At 34.8% G+C, this 22,027-nt stretch overlaps 1 protein-coding gene and 1 long non-coding RNA gene across 11 annotated transcripts in view; one reads left to right on the plus strand and one right to left on the minus strand.

The window, feature by feature from the left end:
* LOC145671102 (uncharacterized) overlaps positions 1 to 22,027 on the plus strand; it is a 215,632-nt gene that overhangs the window by 154,082 nt on the left and 39,523 nt on the right. The gene's annotated exons all lie outside the window — the stretch shown is intronic.
* Positions 1 to 22,027, minus strand: part of LOC145671101 (uncharacterized) — a 153,076-nt gene that overhangs the window by 130,389 nt on the left and 660 nt on the right. The window lies entirely within an intron of this gene.

Genomic DNA, 22,027 nt, shown 5'->3' on the forward strand with positions numbered 1-22,027 from the left:
TACCAGAAGTGATGATAAATCCTCTATTAAAATATTATCACGATGAAAATGGACATTTATCAACCAGTAAATTAGTCCCACAACTCAGTGAGAATTATGTATGGCCTAAGATGAGACAATCAATTCGCAAGTATTGTGGTTCATGTCCAATTTGCCAAAAGGCAAATCCACCAACTTGCTATTACACAGAAGAAATGCATCCAGTACTTACAGATCGACCTGGAAAGTATATTTGCATAGATTTCTGCGGGCCTCTAGTGAAAGGTATTGGAGGTTACCAATATATACTAGTATTCCTAGATATATTCTCTAAATTAGTGGGTCTGTATCCATGTAAGTGTGCTAACACTCGTGTGGTAATTCAAAAGTTGACGGACTTTATGAAATTATGCCCTAATCTAGAAATCATTTTGACTGACAGGGGTTCACAGTTTAATTCTAAGCCGTGGAAGGCACAAATGCAGTATTTAGGAGTAAAACATTTCATGAGTAGTGCCTATTATCCACAGGGAGAAATGGCAGAAACTGCTGTGAAAGCAACAGTGCGAATGCTGAAGAAATATACACATAACAATCAGCGCACTTGGCCAAAACTTTTAGGCAAAGTGGAAAGTTGTTTAAATTCGGCGAAACACCTCAACACTGGATATTCACCATTCGAAATTCATCTGGGAGTGTCACAGTCTAGTGATATTGCAAAATTATTTGAGATCCCAGAAGCAGAAAAGACAAAAGGGATAAACTACTACATTGATTTAGCCCAGCAGAATTTAAAGAAAAAGGCTGCTTCAAGAAAAGCTTATTTTGACAAGCATCACAAACTTGTTGACTATAATATCGGAGATCAAGTTTTAGTGCGTTTATTTCCTAAATCAGATGCTCTAGCAGGAGTATCAAAGAAACTCATGTTATTATATGCAGGACCATATAAAATGATAGACAAGTCAGATAAGAATGTCTACACTTTGAAAGACATGACCACAGGGAAAGAAGTTATAAAACGCAATACTTTTCACCTGAAAAAGTATAAAGTGAGAGAAGAAAAAAATTAAACAAAGCAGGACCGAATTATAAATAATGAAGACATGACAGAGTTCTTGTATATGTGACAGATTGCACAGTAGTTAGATCATTATGTTTGAAACTTAGACACTTAGTTGCTATCTATGTATTGAATTATTGTAACTGTTATATATAAGGTAAAATAAAACATTTGATAGATAAAATACATATACTATTAAAATTGTATTCGATATTTTTTACGTTCATAGTAAATCACTTATTTTATGTAATCTCTTAGTCATATAGACTTAAGACATGTGTGAGTAATATATTAAATATCTCCCAGGATATTAATATACTACTCAAAGGGGGGATTTTGTGGAAGGCATTTTTGCACTGCGTATGCAAATTATTTTATATTTAAATCATATCGTTTTTATATAATTTGCATATCAATATGTTAATTTCCAATAAACATTGATAATTAAATATTTAATTCTTTTGGTAAATATATGTGTATAAAGGATATACAGTAATAAAAGTAACTCTGTTTTTGGAAAGTACCGCGAAGTATATATTTATTCCATTTCCGGCACGCCCCTCGTATTTGTTTTAAAACTTCTTTTAGCCGCTTAACGAAAACTATTTCTCTGGTATTGGTGAGTTTGATCCGTCAGCCTGCTTGAGAGCGGATGACTGGAAACTGCCACACAATTCAATTTTTGTTTTTTTTTAAAGAATACAACTCCACATCTCATAAGAAAATAATTGTGTATATATAACTATTCATATTTATACTTTGTGTAGTCCATGGGACGTAAAATTTAAAGATTTCATTTCTTTTTCTTATATTTTGTGTATTTTAAGAAAACATTTTCTTATATTAGTTAAACTTGTGAACTGTCCAATTTTAAACCGCTTGCTTGTTATAATAAGCAAGAGAACCCTCAGCAAAACGATCCCCTTGCCTTTGTAAATGGAGATGGACAAAAAGGAAGAGTTGAAAGGCCACCAACTTTGAAGGGGTCTGGACATTCCAAAGAAAAGAACGAGGGTGAGAAAAAAACGAGTGACAGCGGGGAGCAAAGGGGAGTGATGGTCAGTTTTCCGCATTTGGGACAAGACAGTTCGTTTTAGGCTCTCTAGAGGAGAAGTGTTTTGTGTGTTGGCTTGAACAGTGTCTTTACTAATAATGGTTGCTCAATTCAGAATTACAGGAAAAGAAATTGTTTTTCAGTTTTGTTAGTTTCCTGATAAAATAATGTGAGACAGAAAGAACATTACTGCGAACTGAACATTAAATGTGCATCTATAATGATGTCAGTATCCAAGAGCAAGTTTTGACTCAGTTTTTCATTTTTTAAGAGCAAGTTTTTTTTTAAGTTTCCTTAATCTCCTCAGTGCCAAATAAACACACGATGTAAGAACTTTGGAAATGCTACTGTTCACAATTGGATTCACTATTGTAGCATTAGAGTAAAACAGGCAAGAAGGACTTGGTAAAAGCCTGAATGTTACTATTGAGGAATTTCGTATGAAGACTTTTGTGAAACCATCTCTATCTGCAACCACAAGGAACAGTGACTTGGTGCAATTTATCATAAAATGACGAAGTGAAGTAACATTGTTATGACTACTCAAAATCTACAGTGAAATCTAGGTGAAATTTACAGCGCTGAACTATATTTAAAATATTTTTAAGTTCGCTTTAAAAAAAACTCAAAACTAAAAAAATCTTTTTTTAATATCTCAAAAATAACCGTCACGTTATATATAAACATATCGGGTAGTGTACAAGTGGTAGTGTTTAAAAATAAATACCTCATCATTTTAATAGATATGGAGTTGTTGCCTTTTAGCCGTTTGTTTCATCAGTATTGGTGAGTACCAGATTTACTTATCTGTTCTTTTTCAGGTTGATGGAGTCTGGGTTCATCGATGCCAGATATTTCAAAATCTTATGGTAATCACACAGAATCATATATTCTTTGATACCTAAAGGTGGCAGATAGAAGTCATAAGTCCACGTGTCAAAGAAAGTCTGAAAGGGGTACCAGACTTTAAACATGGAGCTCACGCTTCCAGGAATGTAAAAAGTAAACAGTTTTTTTTTGCTCTACCGACTAATTTTCGAAATTTTCTTCTTTTTTTATATTATTTGGAAGTAAAGTAACCATTTGTTTTAGAAATATATATATATTCCTGAAGGTAAAGGTGTTTGGAAAGGAATTTACATATGTTTGTATATAAATTCTATCCCCTCTTCCTGTGCCACACACCTTTACGAGGTCGGACACCTAGCGTGTTAGAAAATAATTACGCGGGGTACTGTCCCACCACACAGTGCAGAGCGATCGTAATCCACATTGCACCGACGGAAAACGTGGTTGCGATCTCGTTCTGGCGAAAAGCGGCTGAATGGAAAAAATGAAATTTTTTTAGTTTTACGTCCCACGATTATACGGGCTAGGCTAAAGGAGACGATGATGAGGAGCAATGAATGAAATGTTGGAATGGAGAAAGTTGGAGGACTAGCACTTTTGAATATCATAGGAACATTGTCGTAGATCGTGACAATATTATATCGACAGATACGCCTTCGGTGGTATTCACCCAAAAGGGCGTTTTGCGTTGTAACTTGTCGTTAAGTTCTTTTGTCCTTTTGTTAATTCATTTTACTAAAATGCAGAAACATTATGAACGTTCTAAGAAATGTTTAACCTGATATTTTTTCTAGCAAAATATTTAGTAAAGCATAGCCACGACCAGGCCTGCAGACAGAGTATCTTTCCGGGGGAGGAGACATTGTGGTGAAAATTCCGAGCTATCTTTTACCCTCTTTTCCTGAATCCGTTTTACCTTTCTTTTTTCTGAGGGGTGGGGGTAATTTATGGGAACATATCCCACTCCACAACAAAGAGCCCACCCCCCAAGACGTCTGATTTAATCCGCCAGTGTTTCCGAGCGTCGTGACCCCCATTGACTTTACTAGTCACACATTCAATGTACTGTCGCCATTTTGAACGATTTTCAGCTTTCCATACTCTTCATAGGCACTCTGAACATGTAAGCTAGCTGTTAGTTTTATTTGTCTTATCCACCTATAAAGGATTCTTTCTCGCTTTCTCCTGCTCTTAATTTTGCTTTCCACGTGGGTTTCCATATGCCCAAAGAATTGGAGAATTCTTCAGTTGATTAGAGAAGAGAGACTCAGGAATCTTGAGTTTCTCAGTGATAGTTGTGTTAGTTCTGTCGTCCAAGGTATACATACGTAACATTGCAATATAATATTAATCTATGATTGATTACTTTTATGTATGAAAAAGAATAATTCCTAGTTTTAAATTCAGAGATACGTTTTCCTGAATTAGTAGCGGCTCCAGAGTTATACAAAAGTGTCTACGGAAAGACTTGTTCCTCACTACCTTTTTTTTCACTTTTGACGCCTTATAATATGGGCTTTTCTATTCGTCAAATAGCTTTCAAACTGAAATAGACTCCATCTACTTTTGGTTATTCCATCAAGCGTTTTCAGCGAAGACGAAAGAACGTGGACAAAAATAAAACTGGAAGGTCTCGTATTACGTCTCCTACAAAAAAATCGTATTATTGAATTGTTTGGCAAAAGAAATTTGAAACTTGCTGCAGCGGAACTCCAATCAGAATTTTTTATCGTAGTCACCCTACAAACATTTCAGTTATTACTGTGAATCGACATTTGAGTGTAACTACACTCTGGGTAAGAGTTGCTGTGCAGAAAACATCGCAGGTTCAGTGGAAACAAGTAACAGAGGCTCCAATGGACCCTGAAGAACAAAAAAATTGACAAAAAAGCAGTAGAAATGCGTATTATGGACTGATGAGTCAAACTTTCAAGTTTTTGGACAACGACATCGAGTTTACATTCGAAGGTCTGTTACAGAAAAGATGCGTCCTAACTGTGTAAGCCCGAATATTAAAAATGGAGGAGTTTCTGTGATACTTTCGAGGTGTTTCGTAAGTTCTAGAGTTGGTTGGATTCACAATATACAAGGAAATCTGGACAAAAATGGTTATCACTCCGTTTTAAGCACCCATATTATTCTTTCAGAATTTGATTTGATTGGTCGCAGAATCCCTTTTCTGCAAGATACTGATCCGAAGGAAATGTCCAAATTTTGCTTTAATTATTTTAAGAAGAAACAAGCCAAATGAGATATTTGCATCATAGAATGGCCTTCCCAGTCTCCATATCTTAAGCCCGCCTAACTTCTCTGGGAAGAGCTTGCCAGAAGTGTACGAAAAGACTGTCCGACATCTGCTGCTGATGTGTTTGATATTCTGCAGAACGCCTGGCATAATAATTCAGATTAAAATCTTCAAAAACGTGTAAGCCACATGCCCCGATTAGTGAAACGAGTGATAGCGGCGAAGGGCGGTTTCTTTGACGAGAAGAACATTTAAAGAATTGGCCAATTTTCTTTGTTGGATAACGTTATTATGTTATTCTGATGTTAAAACTATCACTGTGTTCCTAAACTACCAAGAATCTTGTCGAAAATTGCACGTATTACAAGCCTAACTTAATATTTCCCTGTTTTTTGATCTGTCCGGAAACTTTTGACCGGCAGTGTATATATATATATATATATATATATATATATATATATATATAGATAGATAGATAGATAGATAGATAGATAGATAGATAGATAGATCTTACATCATAATTATAGACCTCCAAACTATGATATACGTAAGTGTCGGAAATATTATAGAACGCCTTTGTCCGTCCGTCAGTCTGTCGATAGGTATCAGAGCCAAAACGTTAAAAAAAATCGAGATGTGATCTTTTACTATTGATTCAGTGTTCCTAGAATAGGTTCTATGTCCTTCGTTAACCGGAAGTGGTTCAAATTACCCGTTTCTTATTTTAACGTTTATCGCCACAGAACGAAAATCGTAATAGATAGCGACAAGCGGTTTTCTGCAATCGATCCAGTCTCAAGAATATATACCATCACCATCTGTAACACTCTACCGAACCCAGAAGTGGTTTAAATTTACTACCGATTTCAATACTAATTTCCTTAGAGCAAAAACTAAGAGATATCGAGATGTAGTTTTTTTGCAGTTGATTCAGCTTCTCATGAGGAGATTCTATCTCGTTCCTTAACAACCCATTCAATTCGGAAGTGGTTCAAATTAACGATTGACGCTTCAACATTTATCGCTGTACAACAAAAACAGTAAGGCTTAGGAAGTTTTTTTTTTTTTTTTTTTTATGGGTGAAGCGTTCAAGGAGGAGGTCTATTTTTGATCTTATTAATCTATTGCAACTAATATTTATATATGTACCTTCAAGTTTGCATATTGAATTCCCATAGTTTGGAACTCTATGTAGTTTCACACTCTCTTCTACTGTAGTTTCACACTGTGAAACGAAACTCACTTGTTTTAAGTTTAACGTGCCAAGTTATTGAACTTAATTTTAAATGCTTTACTTATCACAATGAATTCAGGGTGTTCAAAAAGTGAAAAATAATATTAATGTTATCAACACTGTTCAACCTATTTTTCCAATCGAATTTCTCAATCGATACCGTAAAAATTGTTCGGTATTGAGTATTCGGTATTTGTATTCATTAACATATATAGTTATTAACAAGCAGTGTGTAGCTATTCAAACGAATATTAAAAGATCAATAAATATTGGTAAAAACTAATTACGTCAAGTTCTCATATAATATTTATTAACATCTAAAACAGGAACAGTATAATATTTATTAAGTCGTAAAAAAAAAAAAAAATCATGATGCATTGAAATTCGAGTATGCATTCAATTTCGATCTTTTCTAAAGCAAATGAGTTTGATCATTCATTTTCAGCACCAAAATGTTTTGATTTGATTAGATTTTAAATTTAGCGTCCTTTCCAGCAGCGAGGTTTTATGAAACTTAGAATGGAATCCGAATCACGCATGAGCTCCGGCCAAGGGTTGAACCCCGGCTCTCATCAAAACGTTCGCTTACTGTCTGTGTTTAACGTGAATCACATATGCTCCTACTGGAAATCGAGTCCTGATATCCATTCTGAAGACGAGTTCGCTAACCGTATATCCACGAGGAAGTTGAAAATTGGATAAAGTTTCGCAAGTCTTGCTGGGGCCGAATTTACTGACAATTGTGAGTGTTTTCTACCTTAAACTTATCTTACAAAATGGGTAATTGACTAAAATTCACTGTAATTATGACCTGTAGACTAGTAAGAACAATAGAAATTACTGTTTATTTTCAGGGTCGGATCCAGGATTTTCTGAGGGAGTGTGTGCACCAAATAACAGCCAGTACATTTGAATTAAATTTGAGTTTTTAAATGTCTTTAGGTATCTGTGGTATGAATGAGGAATTCCTTTGGAAATGCTAAATGTCTGCTCTCGGTGAATCCTTTTCCTTCAACCTTCAGAAAATTGACTTAAACTATTGATTTTGCAAAACTAGCTGCTAGCTTCTCACTTTAGGTGGTGTATATTTACAATGAAGGGGGGTGTACGTGCACCTTTGCACCACCACCCCTAAATCCGGAACTGTTTATTGTAGATATTCCTAGGGAAATTAGAAATGTCATTTTTCTACATTTTGCTGTTCTCAACTTTTTGGTAGTTTACAAATGTAACACTTACATATTTGTCAATGGCTACGCACTCTTGCTTCCAAAATAACATTTTAAAGTTAGATCGATTTAGAATGTAGTTCAAGAACATTCATTTGTTCTTTAACTGTTTGCTCAAATAATTATATAGTTATACTTGTACATCAGGTGTTGTTTAGTTCAGAAGTTGTAAACTGCATTAAGAAAGTTCTTTTCATTTCTTCATAACAATTTGTGTATGAGCGTCACATAGCAATTATAACGGCACGAAAATTAATAACGGAGTTCTATCGCCCTTGAAACAGTATGAGTAAGTATATTTTCCATGAGAAGCAGAACAAATCACTCCCCCATTCCTTATGGGCAGCACAAGTAATTACCACAGAGCTTAGAGCGGGGATGCATATAAGCAACAAAATTTTACTAGTCCAAGAAAAAAGCTACTAGCTCTCATTCCACAATACAAATCATTAAAATAAATAATAATGATATTAAAAACTCGCTCGCACAGATGAACCACTCGCCGCGGGCGAGTGAGCGAGTGGTTATTTGCATCCCTGGCTTAGAGGCTCCACCCTATTTCATCGTCTCCCTATCTAAGCAAGGAAGCAGAAAATGGAAGCTTTATTTATTCACAGTGAAAGGGTAGTTACATTGTACTACCATGAGCAAAATAAATGACGCGTCTCTTTATTTTGAAGTTTTTTGAAAATATCTCCGTTTTCTTTATATGTTCGAAATTTCGGAAGGTTTCCCCAGCAGGACAGGTTAATAACAAACCCGTTTTTAATATTTGTGTTAGATATTAGCTTAAAATAAAGAAATTAGAAGCAAAAAACATTAAATCGACAGAAATCTCGAGAATTACCAACTCTGCTAAAGTGGGAAATTTTCAAGAACACGAGGGAATTCTGCATTTCAACACGAAGCAGCGACATCTATGTCATTGAGAGAAATGTGGATTAAATCTACAAACTAAACTTTTAACGAATATTTCTAGTATGTCTTATTACATGCATTATCTGCAAACTCCAAAAATATGAATATATGCTAAGTATTAACATAAAGATAGAGCAAATAGTGGAAATTATCTATGGAAAAGGACGAATTGGTAGGACGATCGTAATGAAATATCGTCTTTACCGGAACAGGCTCAGTTCACGTAAAAAAACAAATAGCTCAGTTAGTTAAAGCAATGAGTCTGTATGCTGAAGGTAGCGGGTTCGATCCCATGGAAGTGCTGTTGTCATTTTTATCTCTACACTACGGTTATTTTATTTTTTTTATGTGGGAAATAATTAAATTGTAACGTATGTGTAAAACTCATGACGATACCAAAAAAAGAAAAAATGCCGTTGTCGCACTTGCATTAGCGTCCCTAATTTTGTTTGCAAACAGTTTCGTAATTATTTCCCCTGTGCTCACTGTTCACCATATGCTCGCTGGCGCATAACGAATGTTTCCCAGTAAATGTTAATTCTAATTTGGAGAATTTTATAAAGTTTTACAATATTTCTCACTAGATACTCTTCTATCTACGTGTTTGGATATTTTGATAACAGATGTCCCTATTAAATGTTTAATTTTCCCTAGATGTTTAATTACGGAAAAGTTTTACAATGCATTTGTATTGAATTGAAATTGTTTTGAATTTACTACATAAGGTAAGTAGACCGAAGGAGGAGAACTCAAGTAATTGATATTCTACGTAAAAGCAACCTATTGTAGAATGATGATGCTTCTTACCTTCAGCACATAATCTTTACGTTAGAGAGTCAGACAGAGAAAAATCCTGGCTTTTCCTCCTCTATGACCACCCATCTTAAACCTCTACATATCATTGTTCGTCTCACAAAATTTCGGTGCTCCAAAAACATTCAAATAATAATAATAATAATAATAATAATAATAATAATAATAATAATCCTGAATATGCCATCCTTACATAATGTAAGGATATCTTAGTTTCCTAGTTTAAATCTTAAATATCTTAGTTTAAAATGCTTTCTTTAGTACTTATTTAAGCAACCATGTAGGAGGGGGTACGACTTTTTATTTTGCCCCTCTCATTTCAGTACCCTTCCAACAGAAAGTAATTTTTGATAAGCAGGACAGACAAAATGAATAAGAAATATATTTACAGCATCCTCTCCCCTTTCATGATTGGAATATCACGTAATATTTTTTATTCTACGAAAGATGGCCCTGTGCGGTTAGGGGTAGGTAACTAAAAAAATACCTAATATATAGCGCCCCTTGATTGTAATATTACCGCTTCTTTATTTGTACGAGGGAGCCCCTACACAATCAAGGGTGACAAAAAGAATAGGAAGAGTGTCTATTGATTCCAGTGGTGGATCCAGCACGAACTCCTGGGGGAGGGGAGGGGCGGGGAAGTGAAACATTCTTTTGATGATGTGAAGCTGTCACAAATTACCACTTAACTAAACTAAACAATAGTGGGGGGAACCGGAACCCAGTCAGTTTAAATTGATGTAAAAGTTTAATTTTTGGCTTCATATTAAAAGTTGTGGTTTCAAATGAGAATTTCAGTCCAAGTGGTCAATCATCAAATCTCGTGGGGCTCTTCAGTGTAGGCTAATACGGCCCCCTTATGAGAAAAGGCAAAATTATTAACATGTTTATAACTTTCGAATTTTTCGTCTATTTTAAAGAAATATTTTGCTTCGTATTAAAGTGTTGGTTCCAAATGACAAATTCAGTCCGAGTGGACAATGATCAAATCTCCGGGGGGGGGGCTCTTCAGTATAGGGGGCTACGGCTCCCTTATAAGAAAAGGCAAAAATATGAAAATGCTTATAACTTCCGAATTTTCCGTCTATTTTAAAGAAATTATTGGCTTCATATTAAAGCCTTGGCTTCAAATGACAATTTCAGTCCGTGTGGACAATGATCAAATCTCGGAGGGCTCTTCGGTGTAGGGGTTTCGGCTTCTTTATGGGACAAGATTCACGTAGTTGATATTGCAAAATTGTTTTGTATATATAAGTGGAAACTTACACCGTTTGGTTAATTTTACCTCTTATGTTTTGCAGATTCATATTCCAAGCAATAGTTACTTCGCAGAGCTAAAAGAAGGCACTTACTAGTTTCATTAAAATGAAATGTCTTTTATGAGAAGTTCTCATGGAGCCGACGAACGAATAGGCATCCAAACGTTGGTTAAGTCGAACGGTTGAAACCCGTTGAGCTCGCTACAATTATTATTATTATTATTATTATTATTATTATTATTATTATTATTATTATTATTATTATTATTATTATTATTAATAATAATAATAATAATAATAATAATAATAATAATAATAATAATAGAGCATTCACCTTTGGTGCATGGGGTCCGTGGCTTGATTCCACTTCGCGCCAAGTGAAATTTGAGGTGGACAAATACCGTGTGCATGGGTATGTGTTTTCTTGAGATTTTCCATTTTCCTCCCACTTTCTTCATTTCACCATTTCATTCATCATCATTCTCCCTTAGCGTAGGTGCACAATCGACCAACGTTAAACTAGATATTGCAATTTCAATAATAATAATAATAAAAATTAATTCAACTGAAAGGACTGTAATTTATGTGGACAGCAATTATCATAAATATGCAACCATTATAAAAATAATGCTTTGAGTAGAAAGATAATCCTTTCCAAGTGTTAACGAATGCGCACGAGATAAGACATGTCTCGAGAAAGAGACAAGACGCGCTTTGTGACATCCAAGATAATATGAGGCAAATGTTTTGGACACGAGATAGCTTGTAAAATGTCTCGTCTTGTCTGGAATGTCTCGAAAACAAAAGTCTAAGTTTTAATATTATCTTTCAAGATCTATTCTCTCAGAAGTAGTTCTCTGCCTTAAAATTAATAACGACATTTGTGATTTAAAAAAAGATAAACAATGCCTAAAGTTAATAGTTAACTTTTCGAAAAGAAGCTTCATTAAGGGTGAACCTGAAAGATGTCCACAAACTTCGGGAGGTGATTCGTGACGTCAAAAGAAGACAAATGGTCCTCTTGCAGTTTTCGAATTCAGCTTCGTTGTCGAGATACAGGGTTGCCAACTGGTCGTGTTTGAGAAACTCACTGAGAATAAATTCAAGTCCAAGAATAAACTACTACTCATATATTTTTCAGGTCAATTGACTTATACCATGTTGTAAGGTCAAATATTTATTTATGAAGTGTGTACAAAATTCGCCAGGGTCTTTTCTGAGAAAATCGTCGAGAAAAAGTCACCTCCAAGAATAAACTACCCCTTGTAAATTTTTCTAAGAGAAATATCTGATACTGCAATATAGGGTTGTTAATTAAATATTGATTAATGAAAAATAAACAAAATTGTTAAAACCATTTTTGAGAAAATAGCGTTTTTCGATTTTCGGCTGTTTGTAAACCACACTTATTTTAGGTGGTAGGAAAAAATGGAAAAGCTCCTGTAAGAATACTAAGTAAACCCTAAGTTTAAAATTTGGTGTAGATAAGTTGAACGGTATGGCCTCTAGGCGAGTGCATATAAAAGTGTGCCGAACGGACGGACCGGAAGGACGGGTGTCGAAAAGTCACATTTTCGGTATGTAGACGCCATGAAACATGTAAATCCGTTGAAATCTGAATTTGATATTATTTTCACAATCACTATATTTTCTTCTCTCTTTTGTCGCTCGAAAAAGAAAAGCCTAAGTTTACCACAAAAAGCTAGGGAGTTTCTCAAAAAATATTCAATTACAGGGCCACCGCACTAAACTTTTTCAATTCAATTTCTTAACTGTGTTAGGCCACAGTTGTTACTGAAGTGTGTATTTGGATAATACGAATAAAGTTATCGTATTATTCAAATACATCGAATGTCAGATTATCGAATAAAAAACTTCGATTGAAGAAAATCCACACTACAAAACTAACTCACACTTTGAGCACATTTTCATTAGACATATAATAGACCAATTAATGCAATCATTGTTTATGAAATATGAAAAAAATCAAATGAGTCACTTTGGGAAAGTCGTTCAAAAAGAACACGTCAAGAGTAACCTACCTCTTGTGAATTGTTTCTAACAATGAGTTAAGATATACTTTTGGTTATTAATGAAATATTTATTTGCGAAATTTGAACAAACTCGCCTGTCGTTCGAGAAAATTGTCGAGGAAATAACCTTGACCCCAAAAATAAACTATCCGTTGTAATTGTTTTTCATAGAAATGACTTATACTAAAATATAGGTTTATTAATGAAATACTTATTTATGAATTATCAATAAAATTGTCCGAGTAATTTTTGAGAAAATCGTGAGGGAAAAATAACTCCCCGAATAAACTATCTCTTGAGGATTCTTTCAGGGTAAGCGAGTTATTCCATATTACTAGGTTTTTAATGAAATATTTATTTCTGAGTACGAACAAAATTGCTTGACTCATTTTTGAGAAAACCGTGGAGGAAAAACACCCTCAAGAGTAAACTACCCCTCGCATATTTTTTCAGGACAAACGAGTTATGCCATATTGATAAGTTATTAATGAAATCTTTATTTATGAAATATGAACGAAAACATTTGAGTCCATTTTGAGAAAATCACTGAGAAAAAACTCACCCCCTTAGTATAAACTACCCCTTGTAGATTTTTCTCAGATAAATGCCTTATACCACAAAATAGGGTTGCTAATTAAATATTGATTTATAAAAAAAGAAAGAAAACAAGATCGTTAGAGCCAGTTATGAGAAAATATCTTTTTTCTATTTTCATCGTACAGGAAACTACCCTTGTTTTGGGAGTAGGAGGGAAATAAAAAAAAACTATAGGAAATACTATGAAAATCTTAAACTAAAATTTGGTGCAGATAAGTTGAACGGTATGGCCTCTAGGCGAGTGCACAGAAAAGTGTAGCGAACGGACGGACGAACAGATAGACATGTATCGAAAAATAACTTTTTCGGTGTTAGGGGCTATAATACGTGTAAATTCGTTGAAATCTCAAATTTGATTTTTTTTTTCGAACACCATACTTTCTTCTCTCATTTGTCACTTCAAAGTAAAAGGAACTCAGAACTACAGATAAAAGACACCTACTTTTACACATAGACATTATTTATTGATTTAAAACTGTTTTAGTTTGTGTCATTTCACTTCCAATTGAAAGGTTTTACAATGATTAACGGCATACCAATGACGAGACGGAAGTTTTCAGGAAGTAAATGCATTCAGAAGTCTAGATTGCATTACAGCTATCAGTCTGTTTTTATTTCTGCAATTGTTAACAGCTGTAATTTCGTCCAAACGCTACATGAAATAATTTTTGGTTGACGTCATTGTGTTACTATTTTAGTATTGTTCTCTTCAGACTTGGTTGAAGTTTTGACTTAACGGTTATACATTTTTTTCTTATTTCATCGTTACACATAAGAATAAAATGTTGTGGTGACTGGATAGATTCGAACCTACGAACATTGAGTTTTTATTCTTCAAACAATTTACCAATGGACCAAGCTTTGTCCTCACGTTAACGTACGGTTACAGGGTTTATTACGATTTAAATAAAATGGCTGGCTGTTAGAGTTTCCTGCCCAAATATTTCGATAAAAAATTTTCATTGCTTCGTACATTGTTTAGATACACATTTTAGGAGAGTGAATTTTGGTGTATATAATAATTTTATGCCAGATAAAAGCTGGATAAGTTTTAATAACATGTTTCATATGTAGTTCTCAATAATAGACTTGTTCGGGATGACGTTCCAAGGTTTAGCATTGACTAGCAGTTTTTGCTATTAATATCCCTTCTAGCAATATTGGCAGTAGACAAAAGTTAGCCCGTGTTAAAGCTTTTTGCTCCTAATTTAGTTATTTTACTTTATTATTTAACGAATATATTGAAAATTGTCAGAGATACGTATGCAGTAATTTATTTCGGGAGGGGTCCGACTTCAATATTAGGATAAATTATAATAAAATTTTAAAAGATAATCCCCAAAATTAGGCTAAATTTACAGAAAAGTTGGGGTTTCAGAGGGGGTCCGGACCCCCTAGACCCACTCCTAAATGCGTTCTTGTTTGTCAGTAACATTTCCTCATTTTGAAACCCTCAAAAACTTCGGATAGACTATATAAAGGAAAACGAGTTATTTTCGATGAAATATCACTTCAAGGAGACGCGTCAGTTTTATTGCACAGTGTGGTATCCCACGTTCACAATGGCAAGAGTTTCTTTCCTCTGATTCTCTGTCATTGTGCTCTATCGAAAGGTTAAGTTTGTAACATATTACTCCTACGAACAAGCATGACTGGCAGATAGGAATACTGAACACAACTCCAGAGAAATGCATGCTGGAACTTACGTTTATAGCTACGCTTTGGTGATTTGCCCTCAAGGTCAATCGAGTGGTAATTCAGTTCCGTCTCTGTTCTTAAGCCATGTTCGTATTACTTCGAACAGTTTTGATAATGAAAAGCATGCCTCTTAATATAACAGACTTCTTTCGCGTAAGAAATCGAAACTCAGTTGGTCAGAGCAACTAGTCTGTAAGAATTAGGTTGTTAGTTAGTTAGGAGCCCAGTACGTGTAAGGGTTTTTATTACTATTGTTTTTATCTTTTTATGTGAGGAAAAATCAAATTGTGACATCGCGATATCAAATGTATTTGATTAGGTAGCTTTGTCTTACCTAAACTTTAAACATCAGTAACCGTCGAAATTATTTCACTAACCGATCACTTACTGAACATTTCAAACACGTCAAACCAGTGGCATAACATGAAGGTTAACCTCTCCTCCGCAGTCCTTAGTTATGCGTCCGTACTTTCAAGGGCGGACTAAGGGCCGGGCGACTGCCCGGGGTGCCAGAGAAAGAGGGGCACCAAAACGAGCCTCAAAATGTAAATTTTACAATGTGCTTTCTACTGACGTTTTTGGTTTATATTCTTGTAAAGTAGTGGCAATTATATGATCTTTTTACATTTCACTATGGAAGAAGAGAGTTTCATAGTACTAAGGGGGCTGTATCGAAAAATTGAGAGATGGCATGTAGAATAAAGAGTGCCGGGAATTAAGTATTGTTTGTTTGTTTGCTTGAGTTTAGCGTTCCACGGTTATGCCTTAATGGGCAAGGGAGATGTGGATACTAATTATAGTGGAATCCGAACCACTTTTATCGTTCAACAGTAATCCACCGGGAATTGGACCCGGTACCACAGAGGGCAGGCGTGCTAGCCACTAGACCAGAGGGGGTGGAGTTGGTATTGTTTATAGCGGGCCATATTCTTTGTGAAGTTTTCCTAGGTAATGGATTTCTTTTTGAAAATGGGTTTAAAACAGGGGCGTCATTTAGGGAGGGCAGGGAGGGGCATTTGCCCCCCCTGAGTTTGAGATGTATATAGATTTTATCATTAGAATAGTAGTAAATCAGTGAAAAACGCGAAATTTTACTTATATCAAGAGGTCTTGCCCCCCCCCCCCCAAGCAAAATCTGAAATGACGCTCCTGGTTTAAACTATTAAAAACACTATGATAAAATGTAAAATATAGGCTACTACTAGGGGAAGGGCGCCAAAAAGTCACTTGGCCCGTGTGAAAATTTGGCCTGCTCCGCCCCGGCGTACTTTCTGTATATTTTTTGGCCTTGCAGCTTGTGCGGTCCCCACGCCACATTGTTGCGGGGGCGCTATTTACGCCTAGCTTTCGAACGTAATTCAATAACTGTTTAAGAAATTCTACCATCAGCGTGGAAACGGGAATATATTTTTCTAATAGTCCCATAGAACTTTCACTCAGAACGCCAGATGCAATTTTTCAGAGTGGGCTCTGGCTCATATTCAGGAATAATAATAATAATAATAATAATAATAATAATAATAATAATAATAATAATAATAATAATAATAATAATAATAAATATGAATGTCTTTGGAGAGCCGAAATTATGTGACACGAATCAATATAGATAGAGCTTTAAGATGAGTGGTCATAGGGGAGGAAAAACAGGATTTTTCTCTCTCTGACTCTCTAACGTTAAGATTATGTGCTGAAGGTAAGAAGCATCATCATTCTACAATAGGTTGCTTTTACGTAGAATATCTATTACTTGAGCTCTCCTCCTTCGGGCAACTTTGCTTATGTAGTAAATTCAAAACAATTTCAATTTAAGACAAATATTTATAGAGAAAATTAAACATTTAATAGGGAAATCTGTTATCAAAATATCCAAACTTTTTTTTTTTTTTTTGGTATCGTCATGAGTTTTACACATATGTTACATTTTGATTCTTTCCCAAATAAAAAATAAATAAAATAACCTTAGTGATAAAAATGACAACAGTACTTCTACGGGATTCGAACCGTCTACCTTCGGTATACAAACTCGTTGCTTTATCTAACTGAGCTATTTGCTTTCTTACGTAAGTTGAACCTGTTCTACAGTAAAGACGATTTTTCATTACGATTGGGCTAACAATTCGTCTTTTTCCATAGGTAATTTCCACTATTTGCACTATCTATACGTTAATACTTAGCATAGATTCATATATTTGGAGTTCGCTGATAATGCATATAATAAGACATACTAGAAATATTTCGTTAAAATTTTCGTTTGTAGATCTAATCCACGCTTCTCTCAATGACATAGATGTCGCTGCTTCGTGTTGAACTGCAGAATTCCCTCGCGTTCTTGAAAATTTCCCACTTTAGCAGAGTTGGTAATTCTCGAGATTTCTGTCGATTTAATGTTTTTTGCTTCTAATTTCTTTATTTTAAGCTAATATCTAACACAAATATTAAAAACGGGTTTGTTATTAACCTGTCCTGCTGGGGAAACCTTCCGAAATTTCGAACATATAAAGAAAACGGAGATATTTTCAAAAAACTTCAAAATAAAGAGACGCGTCATTTATTTTGCTCATAGTAGTACATAAAACCAGGCGTTAGAAGGACGGCAGGTGGACGATGAGGAAAAGCAATTCAGCACACGTGCATCAAGCATTGTTGCCTAAGTTATATTGCCAAATCTTTCATGGATATCAAACAGCATCGCAAACTTGATATTAAGATAAGTTAAATTTGTTCTCGGTCGTCCCTCATTTGTATTCAACAATAAATGGTTATAACCAATTTCTGGCTCAGTTTGTACGCAGCCTGGGAAAGCATGAGGCTAAATAAGCGTAAAAGGTTTGGTGACGGTAGAATATGCAATGCTCTAAATTAGTAGTTTACCAGTTTACAATGCACTGTGAACCTGAACAAAATATGAACTATACTTGGGGAACCATTTTCTATTTTCCTTGCCCTTATATCTGAGGTGATAGTTCGCTGAATGTGCTTAAGTTATTCATTTCTAAGTGTTTGGTCCATTCTTCATATCTTGCTTGTTGTTTCATGTATCTAAGCCAGTCATAGCATAAGGTAACATTTGAAAGTAGCTCCGTTAAATTAATATTTTTCTAAAAATTTAAGACTTTTTGAGTCAGAAGATACCTATAAAAAATTTAGTTCATCAAGGAAGAATCCAGAATTATATGCTCTAAATATAACCTAAGTAGGACTATACACAAACCATAAAATTATACTATGCTAGTGCATAACTCAATATCCTATCGGGTTTCCTTTCTTTTTAACCCAAGAGAGCAAAATCAAAATGAAAAGATGACATGAAATCTTTCAGTTTTACCCACGGTTATGCCGTGTAGGCTGAAAGGAGTGAATAAAATGGAAGAATTTGGAGTAAACCCTTGCAGACGGCGTATGCCCACCGCAAGGGCCATTTAACACGTGCTGAAATCGAACCACGAACACCATGCATCAGAGGTGAACGAACTACAACTGAGCTACTGCGGTCCCAAATCAAAATGTTATGGGCAACACTGTGATACTGTTTATTAAAGAACGAGCCCTGCACAATTGACACATAATCGCGATTTCCCTTACCTCCAGAATTAGAGGATGATTAATTTACTTCTGGAGGTTCTTCCCGGAAATATACCTGAATGAAACACTCTATTCTACCCTGCTGAATATAACCTTGTCTTTCAAATTATTTCTTTTTGTTGAATACATATTTTGCATGTTTCTAAATAACCTTGAATTACGTTGTAGTGATAATACAATTATTTTTGTCGAGAATACAGAATCTGTTTTCGCACGAGTTAGCAACCTATTCAACAATAAATAGCAATGGTTTACTCAATTTTAGTTTCCTTGGTTTATATACCAGAAAGCAATTTATATTGAGAGTTAACAGCACATTTCATATTATGTAACGTCTGAGAAGTTAATTAGAAAAATAAATTATGCAGCTTCCGAGAAACCATATGAAATGTTTGTTTTATAGGTCTACACTTTTTATCTCATGAAAGAAAATATTGTTTCATTGTGTGTATAAAGTGTAAACAAACTAAAAAAAATGTATGTTTTGCTGCTCTAGAAAATTCTTAAAAATGGATACTGATAATGGATACATAGACTGTAACAAAAGAAAGAACAAAAAAACTTTTAGAATGGATTCATTCATGTTTTCATTTTTGTACTGAAACTTATCTAATAAAAATGAAAAATGTTTCTTTGTGGGTGTGATTAGTGTACTTTCTTTCAGAGGTACGCTCACACAGCGTCCTATCAGGATTTATCATATTAAATACTCGTTTTCTTATAGCTACATACAGGATAATGAACGAAATAGTCGAAATTATGAAATTCCGATATCAAGTGACCACTTCCGTTTGCTGTTGCACATGACATATATTCGCTTTACAGCCCAGGGATTTCAAGTTCTACATATTTCCAGTGCCATATAATCTACCAAAATGTAGGATGGGTTTGTCTTGTGGCGTTGGATAAAGACACTCTTTAGTTCAACATATACTTGTATTCAAGGAAAATAACGAAAGATAGAAATAGGTAGGGTCACTTTCTACTTCATCCAAGTACTTACCGTATATTAGGATGATAACAGAAAGAGTTCATGCATAGTCTGAAATTATTTCCCTTTAACGAATGAGACATTATTTGCGATTTTAATATCGATCTTTTTTAAAAAAATAAAAGATCCGTATATTGTTTTAACATTGATTCTTGGACTTAAAATACTCATACATAAAAAATAAAAGGTACTGGCCACCGCACTAAATTTTCTTGCTCCAATTCGTTAAACTATTAATAAATACTGCAGTTTTTAATGAAACATTGTTTGTGAAACACGAACAAAATTATAAGGCATTTTTCGGAAAATTTCGCCAAATAAAACTCATTCCTAGAAGTAAACTACCTATTGCAGATTTTTCCGTAAAAAATAACGTATGCTTTATGTTAGGGTTTTTAATGACATGTTTGTTTATAAAATAGTAATAAAATCGTAGGAGTGATATTTTACAAAATCACCAAAACCAGGGGAGAAGCTCAGCCCAAGAGTGAACTACTTCTTGCGGATATTCTTATTGAAGTGATTTATCCAACATTATAAGAATAATAATGAAATAATGATTTATGAAATATGAGCAAAATAGCATAACTTGTTATTGAGAAAATCGTCTGAAAATAACTCATCCCCAATAATAAACTACACCTTCTCGATTTTTCACGCCACGACTTATTTCCTTACTTTCAGAACAAATCTTGTATCTTTGACCTGAATTTCTATAAAACTTTATCGTTAACATTTTAAAAGAAAATTATTTGCACTTTACCACCCGTGGAGTCCAGTCTTACTATGGTAGAGTGTTGCGTAATTTCGCATGTTAATTAGGTTGGATTTGATTTGAATTTAGCGTCCTTTTCAACAACGGGGCTATATGAAACGTGGTCCTACATCTTAGCGTGACATCCGACCAACATTAGCACCCGCCAGGAATGGAACTCGGGTAATCCGCGCCAAAGGCGCCTACGCTATCCAAATAACCACGAAACTCGATTTACCATGTTGAGTTCCAATTGTAAAACCCGTTAAGAAATGTGTTTCATATATTGAATTCTTTTTTACGGGTGATTACAATGCATTTCCTTTCTAGAATATTAAAAAAAATGTCATAAGCAACAACCTGAGGTAAAGAATCTTTATCCGGAAAGATCTATAGAAATAAAACGTACAAGCAGCAATAGTTTTGTAATGAATGATGAGTAGTAAAGTTAAATTATATGTTAGACCCACACAGGCCCGTAGCCAGACCCAAAACTTAGGAAGGGGGGGGCGGCTGAAGTTAGGGGGGCCCGATCCAACCATGTGATAGTTCATCACCATATTATAGTTCTTTTGCAAGCCTATAGTAAAACTTTTAGGGGGGCAGCAAAAATTTAGGGGGCCTGGTCCCCCCTAGACCCCCCTGGATACGAACCTGGACACATATGACGCATAGGATTCCTAAGTTCACATAATTGATTATAAATTATGGCGTTGATGCTTTTCCTGATCACAGCGTTTATTTATTTATTTATTTATTTTTAATTGTTGAACTTTCACATTATTTAAGTTTTAAGCTGAAGATAATTTAGTTGAGGCTATATTTTCTTATTTTTAAATGAGAATCTTTACTCGTAATGATACAGAAAATCGCTTAACGGTGTTGTGTGTCTAAGCCAGGCGCGTATCCAGAAATGCTTGTTGTGAGGGGTCTAAACTTTGGGGGGGAAGTCCACTACTACAAGCCACTACGTCTATGAACTATTAAACGGGTATTATATTCTGCATCCGAAAAGACGATAAGTAATTGTGAAATACTTCCACCTAAATTTTTTAGGAAAAAAAATGATACAACTAGATTGTTTTTATAAGAGATAAAGTACAGATGAAGTGTAAGATCACATTTTCATGCTGGAGCTCCTCCGTGGCTAAGCGGTTAGCGTACGCGCCTTTGGCGTGGGAGACCCGGGTTCGATTCCCGGCGGGAGCTCATGTGATTCGGATTCCACGTTAATCAGTAGGTCCACGTCTCATATAGCTTCACTGCTGAACGTGACGTTAAACTCACAATCAACTCAACTCAACATTTTCATGCAACATCAATCATTTCCCTATTAAACAAGTATAGTTTTATTGAGAAAGTGTACGAGTTCCGGAAATTGAGGGACTGGTTCGAACATGGCTGATTGCGTGGTGCGAGCTTGGTCTACGCTATCTTTCTATTTTAGCGTATAGATTTGTATGGGGATGTATTTTTGTGTCTTCTTCGAAATGACTTGGAATTCCCTTGCACTATATATAAATATTATATTATTTAAATTAAATTGTAATATTAAACATTAGCATTTTATATAACAAAATTAAAGTTTCATGAAGTAAAGAACATCTAAAGAAATGTAAATGGATTTGAAGTATAAATCAATAAAAAAAATCGTATAGTTCCATTTCATTTGAGAGGCAACAGAAAAGTAATTTCCTATAAAAAGTCATTGGGCTAAAAATAA

Source organism: Thermobia domestica, chromosome 15 (genome assembly GCF_964235325.1).
Source record: "Thermobia domestica chromosome 15, izTheDome1.hap1.1, whole genome shotgun sequence".
Lineage (NCBI taxonomy): Eukaryota > Metazoa > Arthropoda > Insecta > Zygentoma > Lepismatidae > Thermobia > Thermobia domestica.